Consider the following 12,445-nt stretch of genomic DNA (forward strand, 5'->3'; position numbering starts at 1 on the left):
CAGAGCCTCCGCATAAATTTTCCCCATGTCACTTGCTCGATTTTTTTCTCTCCCCTAGAAAATCGTCGCGTACTTAATAATTCGCCTACGTCGCGATGGTATAATTTACGATGCGATTAAAAACCTCGTCCTGGTGGTGTGTGGGATGTTAAAACGTCTTTTAGTCACGTTGTCCTTTCCCTTTTGCTTTTGTCTCCATATTTTTCATCCCGACAGTTTCTCCAGACTTATCCCTTTTATTTTCATTTGCATCCCTCCCCGTCTAACTCATCGTGTGATGGATACCCAGTGTTTGCGTTGTAGAAATAAAATGTACTTTAACCAAGCCTCACACTATAATTGGCATCGAGAATTTCCGGTAGGTCTATAGGAGGACAGAAGGTCAACCGAGTGTATCACTCTTGCAGACGAAGAAGAAAGTGCGAGGGGAGATTTTTATTTATACAAGGGTATCAGTGTGAATGACATTCGAGGGAATGAAAATAGTCAACAAATCGTTGGCAAGTCTTTCAGCCAGAATATTCGCCCAATAGGGGACAATATGATTGACATCAGTCGTCTGAGGATTTCCAAAGGATCCAATAGAGACGCGTCAATAAAAAAATTATTGCAGAAAAAATTGGCCCAATTCAACGAAACATAAGTATACTGGAAATATACTGGAGTTATCGACAATTCACAAGAGGAAAAAAGGCATGGGACTTTTCCTTTGAAGTGCCTATAATTAGACATTTGTTGTCACAGTGTCAATCCGCTCAATAGCTCAATCCCCACAGATGTTTTTCCTAGTTTATCCCCAGCTCTTCGATGCTCCAGAAAAACACTGAGGAATGTTGAAAAAACATCCCCTGATTTTGATAGTGATAAGGGGACTGAGAGAACGAGATTGACGAAGCGTGCGGTAAAATAACTCAGGTTTCACTTGAAATTTTTGATTGTCATGTGAAAACACTGATGGCTCATCTGCCTTTGGAAAAACATCTGTTCATGAGGCATTAGTGTGTCCTCGAGGAATGAAAATTTATTATAATGCGAAGCCAGCGGAGCATACAAACTGCCCGCATCGTATTTGTACGCACGTGTTGTTTAAAAAAATTGAAAAGGAAAATGAAAAAATAAAAATAAAATATATTGCAGGGGAGGGAAGGAAGTGCTACCGCGTGTGAAAGATAGCGATGGCACAGTTCGTTACGAGGAACGACGAGCAAAAGTTGTGATAAAAAAAAATGGTAAAAGACATGAGTAAATTGTTTCGTGTCTGGATTCCTTGGGAATTTATTTATCAATATATCATGAATATTCAGGAAAAAAATGATTAATGTTGACACATATTAAATTGAATGAATGAAAGTTCTTTTATCACTGGATCTTGCATTATAAATAATACCTGCTTCAATAAAATTCAGCGTAATCGTCAATGAAACACCAACAAAAGGAAATAAATCGTGAAGTTGTGAGATAAATTGGCTCTATTCAACTTCAATCTGAGTTCCTGATGAACATCTCTGAATATGAGGCAATTTTTATAGCGACCTTTAAAGGTCTTTGCGAAAACTTCAAACTCGTTTAATTCCCAACTATTTCCCAAGAACTGGGTTCTACTCATGTCCAAATCAACGGAAATAATGTCGAGTTAATTACCCCAAATTCCCCCCAAATATTTGATGCCACAATTTATTCCAATCAGTTGTCGACGAAAAATAAAATGAACTCTGAGTGGCATACAGATGACAAAAATAAAAACAATGAGCAAAACAAATGTGATTCAGATAGCCGTAGAAAAATATTCTCTCCAATTCGCATCAGCTTGGAGATAAGACATCGCGTCATGTTGACGTTTTTTTTTTTCAATGCAATATTTTAACGCAGTTGGTATGTAAATCCCACAGCTTTCGAGTGCAATGACTTTTATCGGTCTGTCAATTGCGCATGAAAAATTGAAATTTATACTCTCAAATGGTTGTTATAATGGAAATAGAGAAAATAAGTGAATGCGTGAAAAAGCGAGGGTTGGGTAGGAGAAGGTAGAGAGGAGAAAAAAAAATATATTTAATCTTGGAATAGCTGGGGAGCCGTTGAATAACCTCCAGGATAAAAGCGGCTCGCCTTCTTTTCTTTACCCAACCCAACTGACACACAATCGTGTCAGAACCAGAGGCTCTCCCTTTTCCTCTCATGGTTTATCCCTCACCCGGGGTATCCCAAGAGTTTTATCCCTCGGGTCCCCATGCATTTTTCAATGCACGGCAGGTAGAGGCCCATTGGAGGCTATGCAAAATCACCACAAAGAGGATTTCGCACCCAGTGGCTAGTTTCAAGGAGAACACCCACAAAATCATACCCAACTCTCACTAAATTGTCATCTACTATTTCCACGACTAACACTAAAAATTCTAGTATTTGGCATTGAAGAGTTTTGCCGACATTTTCTCATTTTTCATGTTTTTTGGAATTTCTAGTTAAATGTAAATCAGATTGAAATTTTTACAGTCATGCGTCGATTTGTTTTTTTTATTTTTGTAAATTTTTACAAAAGATTGTTGAGAATGTATGAAAATTATTGAAATAATAAAATGTCGAAACGATATATTTTTTTACGTCAATTTTATCAGACGTTTCCCAGGAATTTGTGAAAACTTGAAAAATGAGGAGATAATTTACCAGAAAAATTAATAATAAAAACACATGATTTTTATGAATAATAGATTGAATTAAATGACTTCATAAAAATCCTGTGCACGTAAATAATTGGTAGAAGCGAGAAAATTTTCCGTGAATTTGTCCATTCACCGGGATATATTCACTCGCTGGAACTACCGCTCGAGTTACTCATTTCTATCAGTGAATCATGAGTCGGGGATCTGAAAGGAGAAACCTGTCAGAAAATTTTTTGATAAGGAAAATTTAGTGCCCCCAGCTGACCCAGTGAGTGGTGGTCGTTCCAGTGAGTGAACACCCTTCTAAAATTCGTTTCCTAAAATCCTTAGGATTTTCGAAAAATCGTCCTTTCAGTAGAAAATATTCACAAAACCGGTTTTCTTTCTTCGGAAATAATACGAATTTCACCAGCAGTTTGCACGGCTTATGCCCAGTCGCAAATAAAAAATTTAATTAAAAAAAAGGGATTTTAAATTTATCATTCAGATTATTTTCAAGTAATTTTAACTAGAAGTATAAGAACAGTAACGATTACTTCCGATCCCTGCCAACTGCTGCGTGCACCCACCGTTGCTATCGATTACTGACCATTTTCAAAATGGCGAATTTCACAGAAGCGAAGATATTCCTGCGGCAATATTTATTCTCAAAAAGCTAAATTCCGAGAATTCCAATTCAACCGAATTATCACGAATTCATGAGAATGTGGAATTCTACAAAACTATTTCAATGAAAATCGAAACTCGCATCGAACTCACCAGAAATACAATAAAAGATCCATTTGCCATGGCCTCTGAATAAAAAATACCGAGTACTCTTTGAAATGACTTCAAGACCCAATAAGTTATTCTCCCAGAAAAATGAAAATCTATCAATCACAAGGAGAAAATGGAGAGGTCATTTCCCTCGCACAAAGAGAATCGGCAATAAATCATTGAATTCGCTATGACCGTGGGGTAATACCGAGTGAAAAGAAAGTTAAAATTTTGTGTGAATACAATCCTGAATAAAAAAAAATTTCAAGGTTTTTTGCTCCTCTGGAGTTTTATAGTACAACAAAGCGAGGAAGTGGTACGCGCGCAAACTCGTCCTTCCACAAAACCAAAACCGGCCTAGAAGTTTATCCCCACCATTCCCTCCAAGTGCCGTTAAGCTCTAAATCATCACTACCAACAGCAATAAAATAAAAGTCGATGAAATTAGTGAAAAGAGCATCACCCAGTCACAACAGACAAGTCACCAAAACATATCACTCAATTCTCCGTAAAACAAAAAAGAAAGCCAAAACAGAAGACTCACCGGGTGTTCCCCGTCGATCGTCAAAAATTCCTCGAGAGAATTACCTCAGAAAACTTCAGATATCCTTTCTTAGCAAATGCACACACTCGGGTGAACAAACTCCAACAATAAAAAATAAAACTAATAAATAAAATCAATCTCACAGCTGGAACTCACAGTGGTTTATCCGGCAGTATCGATAATTAATCTTGGTGCACTGGATAAAATGGGTGAGTTAAATGAAAATAATGGAAGAATAAAAAAAACTATTTCACGATTGCACAGAGTGTAGGATTGCAGTGATGGTCCGGGCAAGAGGCACATGAAGAAAGTCATCCACTTGGCTTGGTAACGCGCAACCGACTGGTGAGTTAGTGAGTATGAGGTAGTAGCTGGGGAAGGGATCAAATCCACAGTCAGAGAAAGAGAGACGATGGTTGGGCGTTTTGGTAAAGTGGTGGTGGTGTTTGGTGGTGGTGGTGGTGCTGGCGTACATTTCGGTTCCATCGTCCCGGGACGCCTTGCCATTTTCCATTTTAACCTTACCCCCATGTCCCAGTTCATGTCTTCCAAACTATCCCCTTAATAGTTAACTATTCAAAATTCCTTTTATTTGAAAAAAATACCCATTTCCACGCGACGTATCTGTGGATTTTTTTATTTATCAAATTTGTGAATTATCGTTTTTTGAAATATCTTTAGACGTGGTATGCATATCAAAAATATGTATATACCTGTCGTTTTGGAAAGAATTTTTTTGTACGTAAAAATATTTTTTTAAGGATCCACTGAAAATTTTTCGAAGAAAAAATTATATATGATTTTTCATTGTATGATGGAAGTGAATAACTAATGAATTGATTTCGGTTAATAAAATATAAGTAAAATATAAATAATAAACTAAAACAGATGTAAATATTGAAATTGAAATTTTAGTTTTCTCAGGTTCAGTATTTACATCCATTCCATTGATTAAATTGCTACCCGTTTAATTATTTCAAGAAGTCAATTAATTTGTCAATGAAAATTCAATGCAATTCTGTGCATCCACTAGAATAAAAACTATGTGAGTAATGAATATAATTTATATTAATAAAATAGAGCTTTTTGGAATTTCTGATTAGGCACTTTTTCAGTGATTTTTTGTGGGAATTATGAAAACTTTAGTACAATACCAGGGGATGAGGTTTGGTGAACACCGGGGAGGGCAGGAGGACAGGAGGGAAGTTTTTGCGCACGACAGGTTGTGCATGGCAACCCCTGACTCAGACACAAGTCACGGGTAAAAGAGGAGGTAAATCAGGGCGGTGCCCGAAAAAATATTTCTCATTTTGTCAGTACCTCTCCCCCAGCTAATCCCTCCAAAAATCGAAGTAAAATGAATTGTTTATTCTGGTATGAGCCCCTGAAGAGTCTTGACAAAGGGAGTACTCGGGGGTCACGGGGTTTCTGGGTACTTCAGTCCATCTGATCGTCAGCATTATGATATTTTCGAACGATTTAAAACCTATCCACGCCGGAAGCTCGGTCATAAATCCTGGGGACGTGTTGAATGTCCCGGAGAGAATGGGAATTGTGATGTTGACAACGCGTGTCTGTAATATCGGCTCTTGTATTGTACAATTGTCCTGAATTGTTTACTAAATTTTGGGAGTTACTGGTGACCGAGTAGTGTGGAATTTTATTGATGCCATCCTGTGAGTCGATGCCCTCGTTCTGATTTCAAGTTGACAACTGGTTATTTCAGGTATTCCCTCGATGGGAGTTACAATCGGGCAATTGATTAAAGCGAATATTTTTAGGCAAAATACATCGGATTGTGAGACCATTGATAACGGCGTGATAAGGAAAGTAGACGATGTTCTGAGTGAAAATAATATGAGAGGTTGCTGTGGAATTCCACTCCCTGATTTCGGTTCACCAAAAAACTGACGGTGTAATTAATTTACAATTAGTCTCGAGAACTGGATGAATCATTGGAATGTATGAGACTCATACAATCTGGTATTCCATCCATTAGAAGAGATTAAAATAAAAATGAAATTGAAAATGAAATTAATATACTAATAGTTCAAAACGAAAATGAACTCATTTGACAGACATTTCCAATCATTATTCGAACGAACTAAATATCAGACATGACACGAGACAATGCATTATGATTGAGACTCAACAACTTCGAGTGCTCATTGAGATATTCTCTCGTGGTTATCAAGGAATGACTAATGACACTCGACAAACAGACTTCTGTCCCGAGACATTTTTTTCCTCTTAATCATCATTACTCAGATGAATTAACTTTTAATAACTTCCGATGAATTGCCATCTGACTTAAGTCGGCTGATTTCAGTCAGAGAAAATCCAGCGGAAGACTCAAGGACGCACCTTGACGCCGATGCACTTTCACGTACTCCTCAGGTACTCGAGAGTCAGTACCTGAAGTTCATTGAACCTAGGAGTACTTGGCACAAATGATATTGTACCGTTCGCGGTTATTTGAACATGAAACCGAATGTAATAAGAGTCAAGTGAACCGATTCAGGGGGATAGGGGGGTAATGGTGAAACCAAGTGACTCGAATGTTGGGCCAGATCGGGAGTCAATCGAGAGAACGAGTCACGCTCCGCTAATTCTCGGAGATAACTAGTTTAAGAGCGTTGAAACAAAGAGGTTTATTCGAATTTCATTGCATTCAGAGGCGAATCGACAAATTATCAAGTATTTAGATTTCTGGGAACTCTGAATACCACCAATTTCACTGGTTTCTCCTCAGTGAAAATCGGGTAATCATTATTACTTCTTAGATTACACAGAATAACTCTGGGACGCAAGTGGATTTTTATATTTTATCTGAGAGATGATGAATTGAATCTTAGAAATCGACGGCTGCTGCAATTTTTTGGAATCATTTGCGAGTTTAAGAATACTCGACACCCATAAATAGCCATAATTCACGTTTTTTAAATTTTTTGGAAAATCATCGATGGGATTGACGTGAAAAAATATGAAGGTTATGCATTTTGTCATTATTTGATACCTCACGAAGTTCTGTGGTTCTGCGACAATTTCCATGAATTTTCTCTATAATTTTGTGATTCTTTTTAAAAATTTAGAAAAAAAACGTAGAAAATTGTTAGCACCACCTTAAAGCCTCGTGAATCATTAGATAATTACAAAACGCAAACCCGTCATAGTTTGTCACGTCCGTTCCATAGTATGTTTACCAGAAAATGAAAAAATGTTAATTTTGGCTATATATGGCAGAGCACCCTTAAACTTTCCCTCAGACCAAAAATTGGTGTTTTTTTTTAATTACACGGAATAAACCCCTGACCCCTGTACATCTCAATTTCACTAAATTCCATGAAAGAAGCTGTATCGACTCGGACAGCCGCGCATACCCCTCATTATTTGAAAATAAAAGACTGAAAAGGCGCATCGTACACGACATTAACCTCTGAATGTGTCTTTCGCCTGTCCTCCAGGCCATTATCCCCCGTATAAATTAATAAAGTGGATGTCAACGAGGGATAAAGGAACGAAGAATCGTTACTTAATTTTAGTCACTCCCACGGTTTAAGTTTCATTTGTCGTCTCTGGTTATGATACATTTCGTCGGTTTCTTTATCTCAATTCCATGCATCGATTGAACATTTCATTATGGGTATAATCGAGTCAGGGGGATTTGATTTTTTCAGGCGGGGTGAGAGGGGGCTAAAATTATGCGGGTGGCAGGGAATTGTGAGAGTTGTTTTCTTGAACGAAATGTCAAACCTTCGGGCAATTCGAACGGGCACGTTTGCCACCGGAAACGGAAGCTCCACCCTAGCGGCACATCATTGCGGTTGCGCACCAACAATACTCGATTTTTTTTCCACGGTTATCCCCTTAATGTCTTTAACTTCATTTTTGAGTTTACATTATAGGGGTTATTCGGTAATTTCAGCGTCTGGCGCTCCCTAACTCATGATTTGGGGGACTGAAGAGCCCCCGAAGAAAGTCGGGAGTTAGAGAGACTCTTCGTACTCTTCGGATTGCAATCGGATTGATAGTAAGAGTCTCATTGAGATTGAGTAATCGCAATGTGTCGATAATATCACTCGTTTATTTTTGTGATGTAAGGAAAAAAAAATGAATTTACAATCGGAATATGATTTTTACGTGAATTTACCGTTGTGGAAACCGATATTCCAGTGTGAAGCTCCGGCTCTGGTTTATTAATCATAAACAACTCTATTTTTGACACCTGAATTACAACAAAATGCTGTTTTAATCGTACAGAGTGCTAACGATTTTTACCGATTATTTTATTATCGCGGATGAATCATTTTGTAGCAATTGAGAATTTATAGAAGGCGATAAAGCCGGGATAATTTTCTCTTCCGTGATTGGACTGCGTTGTACAGTAAGTCATGCAGAAATATTTAGCGCCTTGCAATCAGACAATACCGTTAACCTAGGACTGACTGAATGACTCGTGAGCTAGAAGAGCTAAATAGAAAATCAGCGGAAATCAATTTTGAGTCTGGTGAGTTAAGACTACCCGCCAACCAATGATTTCTCGGTTCAACTATTTATCGAAGATGCAGGTTTGCTAAACTAGACACGAGGTGTTTAAGCGAGCGTGGAATGCAACTTTCACGATCGCCACCCACATTTGAGTGTATGAGACGTGTAAAGAGAGAGGAAGGTGAAAAAAAAAAGAATTAATGTTGTGAAACGCGAATCCATCGTATGAGGCATGCGGTAATTCTACGCTCGTATAACCGTCTCCGATGTGAAAAATCGTTGATACTCGATATGATACCGCGGAATGAATGGCTCGCGTAAACACCGCGACGAGTGTTATTGAACTGTTCATCCGAGGACAGACTTAAACGGTAGAAGTCTATTATCAAATGTTTACACTTTATAATAAGCACCACTCAAATCACGACATCGCAGCAGAATTGGGGAAATCATTTTTCCCTCGTTATTCAAGATTTCGATTTTTGTTTTTCAATATTTTTTCGTGTTTTTTTTTTCGCTCGATCGAGACACGCGGTTGTGGATCCGAGGACGAGTTTCCACGTCATACGAAACGCACCGCTCATACCACTTGTCTTTTCGGGTAATTAATTTTTCTGGACTCAACATAAGTACTGAGAAAAAAAAAAACTCGAGGGGCTGGAGAGGCTCTCAAACAAAGAGAATTGAAGGCACTCATATTTGACGCTAGAAATGCTATTACTAAAACCATTAACTCAACATGACTAATTACAGGATCATTAAGGGGTTTTATTGGGATTTTGAAAATTGGATTTTTCATGGGCGTGAAAAATCGTGACAGTGCGCAAGGCGCAATAGAAAATCTCTATCGCTCTATTGCTCTATTGAAAGGTGATTTTTTTTTTTGTTGGGCCCACGTGTTGGTTGTCGGAATTTTAATACCCCCTAAACATCGACTTCCGAATAAAACCCAGTGAATTATGCCGAGTAACCGCGGAAGAGGAGACCCCCAATGCACATCCGTCGGAACTGTGGGCGGTTGGCGCCCCAAAAATACATTCCACCGACGTATGTGAATTCCCCACATGAAAATCATCCAAAAAGTAAAAAAAGAAAGAATACAAAAACTCCTAATGTAAAAGTAATTCCATCCATTTTCAATTACCCGTTACTCGTTTCGAAAGAGTCAAAGGGGTTAACGGTTAAAGAAGTCATAAATCTCTCCTCCTATAAACACATTTGAAATCGAGAATAAAGCAATTAGTTCTTAATGACGGCATTGTCCAGCAGTCAGACTTATTGTATCGTAGAAAATGACCGACCCCGCCCTTGAAATGAGCAGCTAATTACCCGCATAAATTACTTGAATTCAATTGACAATTGAATTGATAATTGACTGGTCTCTTGATTTTTGGGAAATATTGAGAGGATTAATTGATCGGTATCGGGTATCTCGGATCTGGTCTTTTACAGCTTTACTATAGAATTCATTCATAAGCCTTTCAATGTCAATGCCATTTCACTTCTTTTTCGATCAACAACTCACTCGATCGACAAGTACCTCCGGATAAAGTGTCGTGACACGTTTATTGGCAAGTGCAACACGTACAGAGGAGGTCTTGGATGGATTTTAACTTGTGTACGTTTGCTCCAGTGCCTCTGTAACGTTACGGATAACGGGTATTTACCATTGTCAGTAGAATAAGAGACCAGAAGATGTCAGACTGTCTGGGAAATTGAAAAATCAGAATCCCTTAGAAATAAGATTTTTTAATATTCTAAGTTCCACCCACATGTAGCCAATTTTTTCTTTGGCAAATTATCGATGGAATTACTATCCAAAAATATAACGGTTTTGAATTTTGTTATTATTCTCTCTCTCATCTAATTTTTATGCATTTTCTCTATAGTTTTGGGGTTCTTTTTAAACGTTGAGAAAAAATGGAGAAAAATTTTTGCATCACCTTGAAACTTCATGAGTCTTTAAATAATGATAAAGCGCAAAGATTTTATTTTTTTCACGTCAATTCTATAGTAAATTTGTCAAGAAAATTAAAGACGTTCTTCCCCCTCTACCAACCAACCAAATTACAATTATTTAATGACTACCAAAAGGTCGTGCGATAATTTTCCTGAGCTTTCCAAAAGTTTTATGAATCTTTGAAAAATTCAGAAAAACACAGTGGAGTTATTTCACGATCATAACAATATGGGCGTAATGAAACAATCATAAAGTTCCAAAATGGAATATTTTTTCTGGTCGATTTTATCCATCGCTTCTCAGACAATTATAACAATCTTGAAAAATGAGAATCGGTCATAACTCGTTAATTTCCATGAAGAGTTTTATTCTCACTATATTTTTATCCATTCACTGTGGCTTCTTTCATCTCTCCATCAAACACTTGATGCTTTTATTTTTATGATTCTGAAAGATAAGACTCAACCACTGGCCATTGAAATTTCGTCGAGTACTTCAATTTTATCCAATAAAAAAATCCAGTTCATTACTTTTTGGGTAGATTCAGCATTGAGGGAGTGAAATTGCCAGTTTTGTGAGTTTTCTGACAGATTGTTAATAACATCGACCAAAAAAAATATAGGATTGTGCATTTTATCATTATTTCATGACTTGTAAAATATCATGTGGAAAATTATTGTGCAATAATTTTTCAGGGTTTTTTAATGAGTTTTATAAATTTTGGGAAATTCTATTAATTTGGGAGTCGTTAAATAATGATGAGAGGCAATAAACAATTTGTTAGAAAATTTAAAAACATTGAGAATTTTAACTAATAGGGGACTGAACATGTTTAATCGTCATGATGATTTTATTGACACTTTGGGCTGTCCCAGGTGGCCGCAAAAATCTTCCTCATGCACCGGGTCGAAGGGTTAATGGCTATTTCCTGTTTCCTGTCCGAATATTGGATCGGCCAGTGTTGGGCCGACGTTATATCGGGCGAAATTCAACCTCAACTGAACGATTCGTTCAATTCTCTATTTGCAAGAGTCACACGTACAAGGTTTGCACACCGCTGTCATGGTAATTGAGTCTTATTTTTATTTCTACCGTGGTCAACATTATCCCAAGGCTACCAACAACAATGAACAATTTCATGATTCTGTTTCTTCCCTATTACATTCCATTACGCCTGCTCATTACACATCCACTATTATTCCTGAGATGCTATCCATATTTTTGCACCTTACCCCGATAAATTGTGGAATTAATTACTCCATGAGATGAATCATTCAGTACTTGGGAAAAAAATTATTCTTCTGCAATTGTTAGTGCTGTTTTTTACACGATCTTCCAAGTGGAAATTTCCAGTGGAAAAATTTGAAATTTTTTAGAACGACAAAGGAGTTGACATGGAGACATGGAGTTCTGTAGAATCTTTCATTGATGAATCGGTTAATTTTTTTAAATATAATCTGGTAATAATATAATTCTGGATTTTCTGGTGCATGTGGCAATGAGAAAGCGTAAAAATATTGAAGAAATCAAGCCCCGGTTTCATTGTAAAATCAATTAACAACAATTTCCTCGAATTTCTTAAATAAACGAGGAATTTATTGCTGATTTCCAATATAAAATGAATTCCAACTCCTACAATTAAAAATTAATCTAACTTCGTGACTGAAATTTCAAAAAATTTAAACGATGCACATTACGTTAACGCTGGACGGTTATTTCCGAAATAAATTTCATCGCGGAATGTGGCGTAAAAATATTGTGAAATTTGACGATAAAAATTCACTGCGGGTATTAAAAAAATCGTAAAAAATTCTTCACCATTGAAATATCGGAGTAGCTTGGCTATTTGAATTTTGCACACAATAGTTCGTTTCTTCCATAGTCAGGACATTGCGAATGAGTCGACAAGAGGCGCGTCGTATTGATTGCTCAAACCGATGATTCATGGGGATAACCCCGACGTCGAGTTACAGCCCTTCTGGACGTTGTTCTAAACACAGGGTTGTGCCCTCTCCCCCCAGCCCTTACTCACCCCCCACC

The 12,445-nt window shown here is 37.4% G+C and overlaps 1 protein-coding gene across 3 annotated transcripts in view; it reads right to left on the reverse strand.

Annotated features, from left to right (window-relative positions):
* LOC105273759 (A kinase anchor protein 200) overlaps positions 1–12,445 on the reverse strand; it is a 39,123-nt gene that overhangs the window by 17,844 nt on the left and 8,834 nt on the right. For 2 of the 3 annotated variants that reach the window (XM_011316368.1, XM_011316365.1), the window contains exon 1: positions 3,958–4,301. The exons of the other annotated variant lie outside the window; for it this stretch is intronic. The gene's annotated coding sequence lies outside the window, so the exon portion shown is untranslated. Of the gene's footprint in view, positions 1–3,957; positions 4,302–12,445 lie in introns of those variants that run through there. 3 annotated transcript variants of the gene reach the window in all.

Source organism: Fopius arisanus, unplaced genomic scaffold (genome assembly GCF_000806365.1).
Source record: "Fopius arisanus strain USDA-PBARC FA_bdor unplaced genomic scaffold, ASM80636v1 scaffold00007, whole genome shotgun sequence".
Lineage (NCBI taxonomy): Eukaryota > Metazoa > Arthropoda > Insecta > Hymenoptera > Braconidae > Fopius > Fopius arisanus.